The sequence below is a fragment of the Lynx canadensis genome, chromosome A1 (genome assembly GCF_007474595.2).
Source record: "Lynx canadensis isolate LIC74 chromosome A1, mLynCan4.pri.v2, whole genome shotgun sequence".
Classification (NCBI taxonomy): Eukaryota; Metazoa; Chordata; class Mammalia; order Carnivora; family Felidae; genus Lynx; species Lynx canadensis.
Window position 1 is genome coordinate 189,073,888 of NC_044303.2, and position 16,513 is coordinate 189,090,400.

At 45.8% G+C, this 16,513-nt stretch overlaps 1 long non-coding RNA gene across 1 annotated transcript; it reads right to left on the minus strand.

Moving 5' to 3' along the window:
• Positions 1 to 846: 846 nt before the first annotated feature.
• Positions 847 to 12,097, minus strand: LOC115522732. The gene is made up of 4 exons (XR_004344185.1): positions 12,020 to 12,097; positions 6,909 to 7,069; positions 3,466 to 3,670; positions 847 to 1,732 (listed from the first exon to the last, which is right to left on the minus strand). It is a non-coding gene; the product is annotated as an uncharacterized LOC115522732 (long non-coding RNA).
• Positions 12,098 to 16,513: the final 4,416 nt, after the last annotated feature.

A 16,513-nucleotide genomic window follows, 5' to 3' on the forward strand; every position in this document is an offset into this window, starting at 1 on the left:
TCAGCTTCTCTCCTTCCTCCTCCATTTGCCAGCCACATGCTGGAGCATTGCTCAGGTCTAACCATAGGCCTGTTGTGAAATTAATTTCAAGACGTAGTGGGGGGGTTGGGTATCTTACCAATCCACCATTAAGTGCCAGCAGTAACATCTCATAGCTGAGACACCCTGTGAGTGCAGACATCTGCTATTTCTGCTTGCCTAACATCCCTTCCTCTGAGTCTTGGCTGAAGTACCCCCTTTCCTTCCTTTGAAAACCCTCCCCTTACTCTCTCATGTGGTTCCGAGAAGATGGTCAATGATGACACCCCTACTCCATGTTACTCCAGCCAAGTGAGGGGGTGGGTGGTGGCACAGCTGACCCAGACTTGTCCACAGGACTCCCTCTCTCTAGGATCTGATCTTGGCAGGAACCTCGTCAGCATGCCCAAAGGCTGGGCTGATTCTCTCCTTTGGGGATGCCCTGAAATGGCAGGTTCCTGTTCATTGGGAACTGACTGTTGGATTTTTCCCTTCACTTCTCTGAACTAAGCCACCTAATAAGTTGGCTATTAGCCTATTACTTACAACCAAAGAACCCTAGGGAATGCCCCTGCTCTTTGAGAGTCAAATAAAAATTGGTTTGAGACCCCATCCTACATGCGAAGCACAATCCTTATTCCTGTCCACCCTTCTGAGGACTTCCTTAATCACCTGCTTCCACTGAACTATTTTAGTTTATGGATAATCTCCCCATCCTGTGCAGGCTGTCAGTGCCAATACACATGAGGAATTCACGTTTTCCTCAATTTCTCTCTTCTTCCCTAAGACCCACTTATACAAGGGATGTGTGTGTGTGGGGGGGGGGAATCTTTATCGAAGAGAGAGAATGGTTTACAGCACTCACAAATAAAAACTGTGCAATCAAAAATTAGACATCCTTGTTCTTAAAATTTCCACAAGTATAAGTTTCAAGTTTCATTTCCCCCTGAGAAGTCCCCTCCTCCTGTACTTCCTCTCCTTCAGAGTCTCTCACCCAAAGTCCCTATTTATTTTTATGCACAAGACAGCAGTTCTCTCTTCATCATTTTGTCTCTTGCCAACTTCGCCCTCAGGGTCTCAAGACAGTTCTCCTCCAGAAGAGAATTCTGGGGCCAGGCATTAGAATAGTCGCACCCCACTGCAATGATTTCTTCAGACAGAAGATTAGAACCAGGCCAAAGAACTGCCGTGGCCCCTTCCAGTTCTAGAACAATGATTCTGGCCTCTGGAAAGGTCACAATCCTTTCTACTTGAGTTCACATTGAATTGGATGGGGTGATCACCTGTGCAAGAATGCAGGGCTCTCCAAGGGCCACATTCATTTCTTCCCAGAGGCCAAAGCCCCCCAAGGGAAGGATGCTATGGGAATTAGAGCCACAGGTGGGCTGAGGAAGTGACCAGTGACCAGTGACCAACAGTGATTCTGGTCAGGGAAGGTGTCTCAGTGGTACCCAGTTTCTCCTTCTGCTGAATCTTTGCCATGTTACTTTGTGTGTATCATTCTAGTCACTGGACACTTGGGGTCCTGAAAACATGAGATCTGCATGGTGTTTACTCTTCATGGTGTTCACTCATGATCTCGATGGTGCTTGATCCATGCCTGTAGAAGTAGCATATTTCCTCCCCAGAACTCATACTTCTCACTGACCATTCATTCAATAAACGTGTCAAATTCCCCTTCTGTGCCAGCTCCTATCCACGAGAGTCTAAGAACCTAGTGGGGGATGTAGGGAGGAAACAGGCCATTATTTAAAAGTGAGATAAGTTCTGGATCATGAGTCCACTTTAAATAGCTATTGAGTATCTTCAGTGTGCTAGGCTTTGTCAAGGGAAATAAGACAGACCTCTGGAAAAAAGGGGGGGGGAAGAAAAGAAAAGAAAAGAAAAGAAAATAAAAGAAAAGAAAAGGAGAGGAGAGGAGAGGAGAGGAGAGGAGAGGAGAGGAGAGAAGAGAAGAGAAGAGAAGAGCAAAGCAAAGCAACCTGTGAGCTCGATTGTGTGTTGGGTGCCTGGAGGCAGGGAAAACGAGCAGGAGAAAATTCACAAGCACCTAACACAGTGCGAAGCACACGGAGTTACTCAGTAAATACTTACTGGATAAATACTGACTAAAATATAATTACAAAACATGACACGGGCTATTCCAGAAGCAAAAAATCAGAGAACATCTTCGAAAATGGGATGGCATCCGAACCTTGCCTGAGCAGGGATGTGTGCTGAGTGGAGCACAAGTTTGGTGAGGGTGGTGGGGAAAAGGCGAATGATGGAGATGGAAAAAAGAAGTCTGGGGCTACAGTGCCGAAGGCTGTCTGTGACACAGTCACAGTTGAGAAGCCATCAGCCCCGACTTCCAGGCAGGATTGTGAGCAATTGCTGCCTCTACATGTCTGTGTTTTCACAGCAGAAGGTGGAAGGCGCCACTCACCCACTTGATAACACAGTAGATAGGAACGAGGGATTTAGAATCAAGCAGACCCGGGTTCAAATCCCAGCTCCACCACCTTTTTAACACCAAGATGTTGAGCAAGTAATTTAACTTCTCTGAGCCTCAGTAGTTTCATCTCCATAACGGGAACCATAATGTCCACTCCCAAAGAGTACTATAAAGGATTACACCAGGTCATGTACCATAAAATCATTCATAGAGTACCTGGCTCATAGTATTTTTTAAATGGTTGCTTTGTTGCTGTCATTTTGGTAATAATTATTACTACTGTCACTCTTTTTGGAATAATGTTGCTTCGCATCCATCTGCCTATACTGCCTACGAGGAAACTTAACTTTGAGCCTCATCTCTTCTATATGGGTTATCTCAACAGAGCAAGTGAATTTAGATCCATCATTTGATGGGAAAGTGTGGATTACTCACCAAGAGAAATCCTCCAAGAGCATGTGGGCCAAGATTTCTCAACTTACCATTGAGGAGACTGAGGCCCACAGAAACTGAAGTCTTGGCCCTGGTCCCACCACGGCTCAGGGGGAAGAGGGAGGCCAATTCCCCGAGTGTCCAGATTCCTATGCTATGCCCCTCTGGTTCCAGCCCACTGTAATCCAGTTGACTCTATTGTTGTGTAGACAGGGCCAAGATTAAAATCAGCTTCAAGTGCCAATCTTCCAAAGCCAAGTCCCCTGGAGGAGCCAGATCTCCTGCCCTGCCCCCCCTCACAGGGGTGCCTGCTTTCCTCACACTCTCTCTGAAGCCTCCACAGGCAGCTGCTCTGTGTCTGAGAATAGATGTTGCCCTGGAGGCCTCCTGACCCCTGGAGGAGGAGACGAGAGGCCCTTCCCGGCCAGTGTCAGCTTACAGTGGGAACAGGGCCTGGGGACAAGGCCAGAGCTGGGCTGACACGGGGAATGTTATTGCTTCCCCAGGCCCTCATCCCCAGCAGAGGCTGTGTACGAGTCACACTGCGGTGGCCTCACCGTAGCATGGGGTAGGTTTCTCACCAGCAGGCCTCGGTCGGTCGCTCTGGAGTCAGCCATTCTTTGGCAGTTATGCAGGCTCCCGTGGCTTCCCAGAACTCCTCTCTTTGTCTGGGGTCACAGTGCTCCTCTGGAAGAGAAGCTCAAGGGGAGACCCTCAGCAGGACAGGAGTAGTTTGTCTTTTTCTGGAATTCCCCCAGTAGCTTTCCAAATCCTTCATTTAGGGCTCTAATGGGAGGATTCAAATGGTCTGGGCAAGCCACGTTAAGTGCCCAGCTGCTATTTGGTCCCCTTTGTGAGACTCAGAGAACTTGCCATACCCAGTCAAATTAAAGAACTCTTAACGCAAAAGAAGTGATTTTCTGCATCATGGATCCCTACCCACATCTGGCCTGACCCATAGAAACCCAGGCTGTGGGCTAACTGAGGCCTGTGTGGGAGCCACTGCCTAGCCGATGGGACCCCCCTGGACTAGAGGATGACTGACCACCTGAACCAGTTAGATCCTCCCTCACTACCCTACTTTACTGAGTAGAGATTGAGGCTTTCTATGTGCCAGGTCCCATGGTACTATGCCAGGTCCCAGTGGTACAAAACTGGGAGGGGTTCCATAACCCCAGATAATTTTGACCTCTGTAAGCATTCAGTGTATGACTCTTGTGCCATATTAGCAGCTTAGATTAGCTGTCAGGATTTTGTTGTGTCATAAACACAACTCTCATTTATAAGGGGGCCATTACCTTAAATATACCAACACATTTATTAGAATCTTTGACTTCAAGGAACAGAAGCTGAACCCAATCTGGCTTAAGGAAAAGTCAGAACTCACTGGCTGTGAGAGACTACAGCTATCCCCAGGAAATCAAATGACGAGAGCATCTCTCTTGGCCTCCTTCCCCTGCTCCCTTCTCACCCCATATCTTAGCTCTCTGCTTCTCTCCATGTGTTGGACTCATTCTTTCTTAAGATGAAAGAGGTCTGTCCACACAGCAGAAGGCATGGCAGAGGCAGCTCCAGGCTTCATCAACCCAGATTAGCAACATACACAGAGAAAGAGGATTTTGCTGTCCCAGACCCCGCGGGTAAAACTCAAGGGAAGGACCAAACTTGGGTCACAGGGCTACCACTGAGCCAATCACTGTGGCAAGGGGTATGACATATGACGACTGGTCCAGTCTTGGTCACATGATACCCCTCAGCCCACCCCAACCAGAGGTGAAAGAGGAACAGTTCTGTAAAGAAGAGAGTGTGTTCTTTCAATGGGCAAATGGAGCAGATGCTAAACAGGATGGGGGGAGGGGGGAGAAATCTCTGTTACACCAGAAAGAATAAAAGGAAAAGCTATTTCTATACAGAAGAAAAAAGTAGGGAAGGCCTTTACCAAAGAGTAACTACCTTTAAGATTATTCCTAATGGCCAGCTTCTTTAGAATATGGAAAACACGAATATATTTAAAAATAGTCCATGGACTGGCAACTTTTATGGGATATATAGATGTGGTGAGTCAGTGCACAGCTAATGCCCAGGGTGACAGAAAACAAATCAAGTGTCTTTGTGGGGAGGAAGAGAATTCACATCTACTGAACATCTACTGGGTGCTGGGCTTTGTGGGTCCATGTGACTCATGAAGCAATATGGCCACCCTATGAGGCAGGCACCATTGTTTCCCTCCATTTATAGGAGAGGGAACCGATGCTGAAAGATATTTTGAAAAGCGCATCTCACTGAAGGCCCCTCAGCAAGTGAATAGTGAAGTTGGGATGTGAACCCAAGTTTGTCTTATTCCAAAGTTTGCCCTGCCAGCCAAAGGCAAAATACAGCCCAGCTAAAAAGTGGAGGGGCAAACAATGAGTCCCTCCTCTATTTATACACAGAGAACAAAACCAGACTGCATAAAAGGGCAGAAGTGCCAAAAAGGGAAATAGTTTTTCCGGGTCCTTCATGAGGACATCCTTTGCTCCCAAAATGGAGACAGCACTTGAAAGTAAGCTTACACATTATTCTGTGGCAGCTAGGAGACCACGGCCAAGAAAGGATAAGGGATTCAGCAGCCCAGGGGGCGCCCATGCCCTGCAAGAGTCAGCAGTGGAGGCCTGTGTCCAGACATGATATGTAAAGGGACTTACCGTCTTAACTGGTCAAGAAAGGGAGCTTTCAAAGGTAAACCTCCTCATCTGAGAAGTGTGGTGATAAATGTGAAGATACCTGCATGTTTTTGAATTACAGGGAAACAATGACTGAAGAGGAAGGGTTAAAGAATCAGATTTTAATGAAAACAAGTCCTTGCTTTATTACAGATACAAAAGCACTGGAAAGGACATGGCATGAACAGAAATAAAAATCCCAATTAACCTGCCCAGTGAAAACCCTGGGCTAGAAAAACAATGAGTCTGAATGATGACACAGTTCTCTGTTGGTTTGTCTTCCTTACACTCTTTCCCCACTTTTCCTGTGAACATCAAGTACAGACTGCTACACATAGGGTGCCATGTAAATGCTCTGGCCCCTCCTCATACTTTCTTCCACTGGATGCAGTAGTTGACTGACCTGATGTGACTCAAGCCAAGCCTGATGTTTCTCTGGGATCAACGTAAGAGTGTTAGGAGAGAGCAGTCCTCTCTCTCCACTGGGTTAGAACGGCCTCACATATCAGGAAATAGCCACAGGCAGCTCTAGGCTTCATCCATCCAGATTAGCAACAACCCAGACAACGGAGGATTTCTGTCCCTCAGAACACACACAGAAAATTCAAGAGAAGACACGTCTCCTGACCATGTGAAGGGATCCCACCAAGTGGGAGGGAATGAGGCCAGCCCAGGGAAGGGGAGAGAGACAGAGACAGAGAGGCAAACAGAAACAACATCCTTCAAAATTCTGACTCCAGTCATACCTGCTCTCCATCCTGGACTCCCCTTCTGGTAAGACAGCTAGAATTGGGCTTCTATAACAACAAAAATAGAGCCCACTAACAGAACTCCCATCAAAGCTTCAACCAATAGGATAGGGTACACTGTGAATAGAAATGAAAGTTGTGACCTGCTGGAGCCACTGAAAATGAATATCATAATAATTATAAAAGATACGGGCCCCTGTCCTCAAGGAGTTCAAAGTTATGAGAAGTTCTTTTGCTTTCCTGCTATAGGTAGGAAATCCTTCAGACATATCAGTAATAGTGTATGTGTGGTGGGGGGAGGGGATGACAGAGTCTTGAGTGTTTACAATCTTCCTCCAACAGGAAAATGATAATAACCGAGTTACTGGCTGGACGTGACAAATACACACAGAAACCAGGAAGGTGGCACACAGGGCTTTGTATGTTTCTCACGCTCACAGGGACGCTCTCAATGGGCTTTCATAAAGCCTTCCTCTCAGGCTTAGCTCCTCTTTCCTGGGACTCCCTTGGCATCCTGGCCTTTGGGCCCCTCTGCCCTCCTCCCAGGGCTCCCAGAAAACCAGTTCCACTCACCCCATGAGCAGCTGGAGGCAGTCAAATCAGATTCCTCCCGAGAGGGGGCTCCAGGTCCTTCAGCAAAACATCAGAAGAGCTACAGATTGTTCCTGGATAATACTGTCTCTCTCAGAGCACTTCTTCCGTGAACAACCACTATGGAGGTGTCGATCTTTTCTCTGTCTTACAAAAAAAGGGGGGTGTGAAAAAGAAGATAATTGTGTAACACAGCACAGGGTGAGGGCCTCTGACAGTCCCCGTTTCCTACCACCGCAGAAACAATACCAGCTCTCATGCTTGACGCACCATTTACAACTACAGAGCCACACTATAAAACACACACCACTTTTTAAAATCCTGCTAAAAAGTTTTTTCTGCATAGGTAATAAACCTTCAGTAAGGAGGATGTTTACATTTGCAGCTTCCATTGGGTTCGAAAATTCTTTTTCAAAGTCAGAGACCAGCACTCCACCCTCCAACACACACACACTGGCTCACAGACGCTGCTGGTGACAAAATAAATGGATACATTAATGGTGAGCTGTCTGGCGATGTGTTTCGAAACCCTTGAAAGATGTCATATATTTTGACTCAGTAATTTTATTTTTGCGTGTGATTATAGTTGACATACAATGTTATACCAGTTTCAGGTGCAGAACATCGTAACTCGACATCACTGTATATGTTATGCTACGCCCCCTACAAGTGTAGCCATCATCCGTCATCACGAAACCATGATTGGTCCCGTTGACTCTATTCCCTATGCTGTACCTGTTACTCCCGTGACTGACTTATTCCGTAACTGGCGGCCTCCCATTTTGCCCAACTCCTCCACCCATTGTGGCCAACCCCTCACCCCCACCCCACCCTGAACTGGCAGCCATCAGTTTGTTCTCTGTATTTATAATTCACCCAGCAATTGTAATTACAGAGTGTGGACTCTGGAACCACGTCGGCTTCACCACCAATCAGTCATGTGATTTAGCCTCTCTTGAGTCTCAGTTTCCTCATCTCTAAAGGAGGGATGATAACAGTATCTATCTCTTGGGTTGGTTTTGAGGATTAAAAGAAATAAATATATGCAATGCCTTAGAACGGTATCCAGCATAGGGTTACATGTTACATAAGTGTTAGCTAAGTAGGTGATTACAGATAGGAGTAGAAATACATCCCAGAATTATTTTAATCAGCAAAATTTTAGAAAACATCTAATAATGGGAACTGGTTAAAAACAATTAAGGTACATCCATAAGACGGAAAGCTACATAAGCAGTCTTTAAAATCATATTTTAAAGAATATTTATGATTTGGAAGATGTTCATAACATAGTGTTAGGCCAAAGAAAACATAATCAAGTTTCAAATAGTATGTATAATATGGTACAAATATAAAACTGAAAAGTGAAGGAAATACTGTAAAGTGTTATTGGCAAGGGGTGGTTCAACCTTGCCTGCGACGCCAGAATCACCTCCCGAATTAAAAAAAAAAAAAAAAAAAAAAAAAAAAAAAAAAAAAAACCCAATGCTGATGGATGACCCCATTTGTAGCAAATCTGATGTAATTGGCCTGGAATATCACCAGGGCCTGAAGATCTTTATTTTCTTCTGTGTGCTTGTTTCTTTCCCCCATTTTTTCCCCTGAAATTTTCTAAAATAAACACGTATCATTTTTGTAACTAGAAATCAAGACCATAAATGCTATTTAAAAGACACTGCAATTAGTCCCATCAGAGTAGCTAGCTGACTAAGCAGCTATGCCAGTACCTGGTTTACCAGGTTGCCTTCTCCCCGGGGGGTGCTCCTGGAGGGAAGCCGGGGCGGGCCGAAGACGGACAGGTGGCTTCAGAGCATGAGTCAGTGTCCTGCAGAACGGACCTGGGAGGGGGCAGCCGATGGGGAGGTGAGGGACTGGGGCGGCCCAGAATGCTTGAGGGCCCGGGGTAGGGGGGCGGCCGGGAGGCCCCATGGCCGGCTGGCTCTGCTGGCAGAGCAGTGGTGCAATGTTATTTATGGCCTTCCTGCCAGAGGCCTTGCTCGGTGCCCGTTGTGATACTGGGATTTCATTTGCGTAAGTCAGCATCGCGTTTTCTCTTTTCCAGCACACGCGCGTGCTAAGGGCCGAGAGGAGTGGAGAAACAAGGACAAAGGGAGCAAAGGAAGGTCTGCGGCTGCTAACAAATGTAACTGACAACGAGTCCAGGGCTGTTCCTATTTTTCTCCCTCGGTGTCTAATATTAAATGCTCTGGGCCTGCTGATTGAGCTTCTTCATCGGTGATAGCATTTATTTATTTTTTTCCCCCATCATTCAGCAAATCCTTATGGAACTCTGATTATGTGCCAAGCCCTGTGCCAAATACTTTTCATCATTTAATTCTTATCTAGAGCTTTAAACTAATGACTCAGGTACTGTTATTAGCTTGCCTTTTACAGATGAACAGTTTGAAGCTCAGGGAAGTTACTGGCCTAAAGTTACCCAGCAAGTTGTTACTCAACACCATCATCATCAGAGTGGCTACCATTTACTGAGCACATACTATGTGCCAGGCACTATACAAAGAGCTTTATACCCATTATAATTGCCAACCCAACCCCTTACCCCACTCTACCCCACCCCTGCAATAGCCCCATGAAACAATTATTATTATTATTACCCCTGATTTTCAAGTGAGGAAACTTAGGCACAGAGAGAGAGAGCATTACTCACCTAAGGTCACACAGCTTTTAGCAACAGAAAAGGATTTATATCCGAGAGTGTCAAACTCCTGGGCTCCTATTCTTCAGCCATAAATTATGCTGCCCCCACAATTTAGTGCTGAGCTTCAGAAGTCAGGCCAGGCTTAATGCCTTTAGTATGCAGTGTATTAAGACGCTTACTTACATCAGTTCAAGATGTTCACCTGCCTTGGCCTGTTCTCGCTACCTGGGATTTCTTCATCCTACAAGCAAATAACATGAGGAGCTGGAAACCTACTCCAACCTAATTTGGGTTTTTTTTTGCCTCTTTTAATTCTAATTCTCTTTATAACTGCTATTTCAGGCATGTGCCCATTATCATCCACAAAGCCACGGCAGGAGAGAATTATGGGAAGATGAAAGAGAAGGCAAGAAAAGGGCACCTGCTGGTTGCCACGGTGAAATGTTCAAAGGAAGCAGGAGACGGCCATTAGCATTCAGTTTAATGGTGTGTTTAGCCCCATCCATAACTGGAAGTGTGTTTACTGTTTCATATATCCTTTGTAAGAGGGAGCCACAAATCTCATTCTCCATATTGAGAACCAGTTAATGGTTCTAATTATGTGTCAGCTCACACTGTTCTTCAACCAAAGGATGGGGCAATCAGAGTTCCCCACTTACCCCAGGCTCTGCAAGCAAACACCTTGCACTTTGGTCCCACGGGACTACCTACTTGCTGATAATCCAGAAGTGCTGGGATGTGACCCAGAGCACCACCACATGGAAACTGAAATCGGGTCGCTTCAAAGCCCCAGGAGCACTTTCTCCCAAAGCTTCCCATGTAAATGGCCTTCTACAAGCTGTTTATCCACCCAATGCTCTGCAATGTTGTCAAGCTCCATTGCCCACACACTGCAAATTGAGATACTGAGACAAAGGTGCACTACCTGGAATGTGAATCAGCCACTTCCAAGAAGGGAATGGAAAAGTTTCTAACCACAAGGAATTTGCTAAATCCCTCCCAAACCTCTTCCTCTCCTCAGTGGTCCTCAAGCCTGGAGGCCTATCAGAACCACCTGGGAAACTCTGGCTCCATCCTCAATCCAGAGATCCAGAATTTCAGGGGGTCAGGACCAGACCTCTAGCTCATGAATGCTCCTCGGGCAATTCAGGCGCGCAGCAGGGAGTAAGAACGCTGCTCTGATCCCTCTACAGTTTCTCACGGGCCCTGACTTACACATTTGCCATTTCACTCCCTCTGCCAAACAAGCTTCCTCGTTAAGCTAGAGTGTCCTGCAGAGAGCATGGTTCAGTGGTAAGCATGGGGCTGCTGACACCCAGCTGGCCTGGATTTGAATCCCAGCTCTGCCACTTCCTGGACAAGTAAACACACTGGGGCGTAATCTGTTGGTCTGCAGAACCGGAATGGGAATAGTGGCTGCCTTATGGGGCCATCGAAGGCATCAAGTTCCCGGCACACGGTTAACACTGGTAAAGGGTAGCCACCACCACGGTGATGATCTAAACTGTTTCTTACGGAGGACAGGGGAAGGAGGGCTGTCCTGGCCCAGTGGGTTTCTGCTGTGAGCAGGGGATGCAAAGTCTGGCTCTGCATTCGCCAATATTTTCAGCACACGACGGGAGGGTGCATTTTCCCCTGGTTCAGACACTGAGAGGCCTACCAGGACCGAGTAGGACCACAAACTGAGATAAACAGGTCTTAACAACACCACCCTTCTTTTTTCCAGTTCTGAAAACTGGGTAGTCAAAACATCCAGATGCACACACAAAAAAAAAAAAAAAAAAAAAAAAAAAAAATTGGGGCGCCTGGGTGGCGCAGTCGGTTAAGCGTCCGACTTCAGCCAGGTCATGATCTCGCGCTCCGTGAGTTCGAGCCCCGCGTCAGGCTCTGGGCTGATGGCTCAGAGCCTGGAGCCTGTTTCCGATTCTGTGTCTCCCTCTCTCTCTGCCCCTCCCCCGTTCATGCTCTGTCTCTCTCTGTCCCAAAAATAAATAAATAAATAAATAAATAAATAAATAAAAAAAAGAAAGAAAGAAAGAAAGAAAGAAAGAAAGAAAAAGGAAAAGAAAAACCACCACCAGTTACCTGGTTTGGGGCAGCACAGATTCAGATCATTGCCCTGACTTTGCAGTTTCCACATATGTATATAAGTTCCTCCTAGACAATATCTAATAAGCATTGAGTGCTTGCTGTACATCAGAGCCAAGTAGTTTCTTTCTATGCCTCATCTCATTCAATTCTCACAACGGGCCCCTAAGATAAATGCTGTTTTAAGTAAGCCACCAAGGCTCACAGAGGTTAAATAACTTACCCAAGATTACACAGTAATAAGTAAGTTGAGACCTAAACTCTACAAGCCCCACCTCTCAGGCTTCCATCGGGCAGAGTGAATACATGGTGATTATCCCATGGCCAATGGGTTGCAAAGACTTACCCGCAACCAGGTGTCAATCCTCAAACTCTAGCTCAGCAGCTTGAATGTCACCTTCCTCCAACCTCTGATGGTCCTTATTCCCCCGCAGGGCCTTTGGGAAGGAATAACAGCGTCTTTGCGTAGAGGTATTACAGTCCCACGGAAGTATCAGATGACCTGAAGTCCCCCCAGTCATCATGAACTCCGCTCAAGAAGCAGCACTGGCAACCTTTGTTTGCAAGAGTTCTCATGCTAGTTCCTACCTCTGATTGCATTCTATCCTGCAAACAAGCCTGTAGGTAGAGGTGTTCCCACTGCCAAGAAAACACAAATGCAGCCACAGGGTGTGAAAAGGGCCAGAAAGGCAGCCACCTCCTACTTTTTCTCACTCTCTTTTTTTTGGTCCTTTGTCTCTGTTGCACTCTACCTCTGGGGAGGCAATGTCATATAGTATAAGAATGTCAAAGAGACAGCATGTGTGCCACTGGACATCCTCCCTCACCCCTCACAGATGTGACATTACTGCCACGTTGCAGCACTCTCTCCACCCAGTTGGGAGACCGGCCGATATTCTTCTAAGGACTTCTGGCAGCAACTCCTGACCAATGCATGCAGGCACAGTACACACGGCATATTTCATTCCTGATGTTGTGACTAACAGCATGTACTTTCGACTCAGTCAAACCTAGATTAGAGTCCCAGCTCTGACTGTGTGGCCATGACCATGTTACTTTTTGTTTTTTAAGTTTATTTATTTTGAGAGAAAGGAGGAGAGAGAGAGAGAGAGAGAGAGAGAGAGGATCCCAAGCAGGCTCCACACAGCATGGAGCCCAAAGCCTGATGTGGGTCTCGAACCCATGACCTGTAAGATTATGACCTGAGCTGAAACCAAGAGTCAGACACAATAGACTGAGCCTCCCAGGCGCCTCCATGACCATGTTATTTAACCAGTCTGAGCTTTAGCTTACTTTTCAGCAAAATGAAGATTATCATCTTTCTTTCCCAGGATGATCATTAACTGAGGATGAGAAATGACTGCACAGCTCTGGGCTCCTCACCTGGCACACAGAGAGCCCTTCCTAAAAGGTATCCATCCCTCCCATGGCCCTGACATTTTTTGAGGATAACTAGCATTACTCTGTATCACTCTGCTAAGAGCTGGGACCCCGAGAGTGGGCGAGTAAGGTAAGCTTCCTGATCTCACGGCACATTCTAGGGGAGAGAGCCATTTTTGGTAAATAATTATTTATCAAATAATTTCAGTCTGTGGTAAGTGGCCTGAAAGAAAGGGCTTTGTGATGAGATAAAAAGCACCAGGATGGGGTGAGGAGCAACATGGGGGCGTCTCAGACACTACAGAAAGTTTCATCCCTCTCAAGTGCCGGCCCTTGAATCCCTGGCAGAGGAAAAAACAAATGGAAATGGGCCAGAGTGGTGTTTTGAAGCACTGTGATGGTAAAGGAGGCAGGTTATTCATAGTACTTCTGCCCTCTGACCCTCTCCGGTTTGATTGGCTCTGTCCCCAGGATGAGAGAAGTAGAACACTCAGAGCTGTATTCATGTGTTCTGATGAGGCCCCTTTTAAGTCCCGACTAATCTGCTACAATCAGCCTGCAATCTGCAGCACAGACCCAACCACCCCAGCAAATCAGCCCTGGACCCCTGGGAACCCATGCTGGCACACTGGCCCCTTCCTCTCTCATCCTCCCCCTTCCTCTGCTCCCAGTCCCACAACTTCCTCCCTCCACTTCCTCCTCCCCTCCTCCCTCCACTTCCCCATGCCTGGGGTACAGAGCCCATGGAGGCCTGGGGTGGGGGCCAAAGAATTACCTGCTGAGTGACCAGATTGCATTCCCTGGGTATGGGCTCAGCAGCCAGAGACAGAAACAAAAATCAATGGCCGGGGAAGGGACATTTCTAGAGAGGTGTAAGTCTGGGCTCCTCCAAAGGGTGACCCTGAGAATATATGCGCATTCAAAGGGAGACAGACCCAGATAATTCTCATCTGCTTGTACATGATACTTAACAAACCATTTTCATAACATTTATCTTTCCAGCAACCTTCCAAGGCGTTAGGCAGGGGGAGGAAACAAGCTCAGGGGTCCTAAGAGTTTTGCCCAGGGCTGCTCAGCTGGGGAATGGAAGAACCAGGGCTAAGATCTGGGTTGTTTTTTTTTTTAACACTGCCTCCCAACTCTCTACCCCCCAATATCCAGAGTGTGCTCCCTCTGCATCAGTCAGAGCTCTGCAGAGAAACAGAAGCAATAGGATATATATACAGTGAGAGAGAGAGATTTATTTTAAGGAACAGTTCACACAGTTGTGGAGGCTGGCAAGTCTGAAATCTGCAGGGCAGGCCAGCAGGCTGAAAAATCCAGGTAGGAGTTGATGTTGCAGTCTTGAGTCTGAAAACCACAAGGCAGCCCAGTACAGCTTGGAAATTGGGACAGGATCTCTGTGTTACAGTCTTGAGACAGAATTCCTTCTTTTCTGGAAAACTTCAGTGTTTGCTCTTAAAACTTTGGTGGATTATGTGAGGCCCAACTACATTATGGAGAGTAAGTAGTCTGTTTTACGTAAAGTCACCTGATTATAAATGTTAATCACATCTACAAAGTACCTTCACTGCAGCAACATCTAGGCTAGGGTTTGACCAAATAATTAAGCGCTACTGTCTAGCCATGTTGAAAATTAACCATCACACCCTCTTTGGGACATTTTCATGCATCATCCCACTTAATCTTCACAATAACCCATGAGGAGGCTGTTGACATGATGCCCATTTTACAGATGAGGAAACTGAGGCTCAAAGAGCTAAAGTAACTTTTCCAGTCTTTCCTGTGGCTCACGTGGCTGAGCCAGGAGGCAGCCTCCCACTACAGAGACTTCTCAAGGTCCAAATTCTATGGCTGGAAGGCAGCAATTTATCCCTAAAATTCAGGTAACTATAAAGTCATGAGACTGGTGTTTAGCATAAACATACCAGAATTTGCACAAAATCTAGTGATCTTAAAAGGCATTTTAAGCATTGATTGAATATATACAGATGATTCCTTTTTTATTTTATTTTTTAAATTTTACATGCAAATTAGTTAGCATACAGTGACACAATGATTTCAGGAGTAGATTCCTTAGTGCCCCTTACCCATTTAGCCCATCCCCCCTCCCACAACCCCTCCGGTAACCCTCAGTTTGTTCTCCATTATTTATGAGTCTCTTCTGTTTTGTGCCCCTCCCTGTTTTATATTATTTTTGTTTCCCTTCCCTTATGTCCATCTGTTTTATCTCTTAAAGTCCTCAGATGAGTGAAGTCATATGATTTTTGTCTTTCTCTGACTGACTGATTTCACTCAGCATAATACCCTCCAGTTCCATCCACAGAGTTGCAAATGGCAAGATTTCATTCTTTTTCATTGCCAAGTAATACTCCATTATATATATATATATATATATATATATATATATATATATATATGTATATGGCACATCTTCTTTATCCATTCATCCATCGCTGGACATTTGGGCTCTTTCCGTACTTTGGCTATCGTTGATAGTGCCGCTATAAACATGGGGGTGCATGTGTCCCTTCGAAACAGCACACCTGTATCCCATGGATAAATGCCTAGTAGTGCACTTGCTGGGTCGTAGGGTAGTTCTGTTTTTAGTTTTTTGAGGAACCTCCATACTATTTTCCAGAGTGGCTGCACTAGCTTGCATTCCCACCAACAATGCAAAAGAGATCCTCTTTCTCCACATCCTCGCCAACATCTGTTGTTGCCTGAGTTGTTAATGTGAGCCGTTATGATAGGTATGAGGTGGTATCTCATTGTGGTTTTGATTTGTATTTCCCTGATGATGAGTGATGTTGAGCATTTTTTTCATGTGTCGGTTGGCCAACAGATGATTCTTTGAGCCTTCTTCAAAACATTTAAGGCCCTCCAGACTCTCCAGAAGGAAAACTGGGTGAATGGGGGATTCAAAAGGGGCTTTTAACTATTTATCCTATTATATAATATATATTACATATTATTATATATTAAATTTGGAATTGTATTTGAATTATATATATCTTTGAAATTTGCCCAATGTGAATGTGTTGGTTATGAAATTAATGAAAGTAGAAACAGATAACTAAGACAAAACATTTAAAAAGATCTTACAAGGATCTCAGTCTCATGATTGCACTTTGCTCTGGACACAGAAAAAAGATGAGGCAGACAGTCATGCTAGCCAACCTGTTCATCAACACTTGGCACTCAGGGACTCTAGCTTCTTCCAAAATCAGAACCACTCTCAAAGAATGAGGATTTGCCACCAGTGAGGATGTTCAAAGAATTTGCTTTAGGCTCTGAAAACAATTCCAAGAGGAGTCTGAAAATCCTTTTGAGAAAAAGCAGTATCATTGAGGAGAGTATACATCTCCCCCAAGGTGAGACTTTGAAGGAGAAGAATTCACTGGACTATGTACGTTCAAGGTCCATTTTTTTCCCCTTCCCTTCCTTTCCTCTTCTTCCC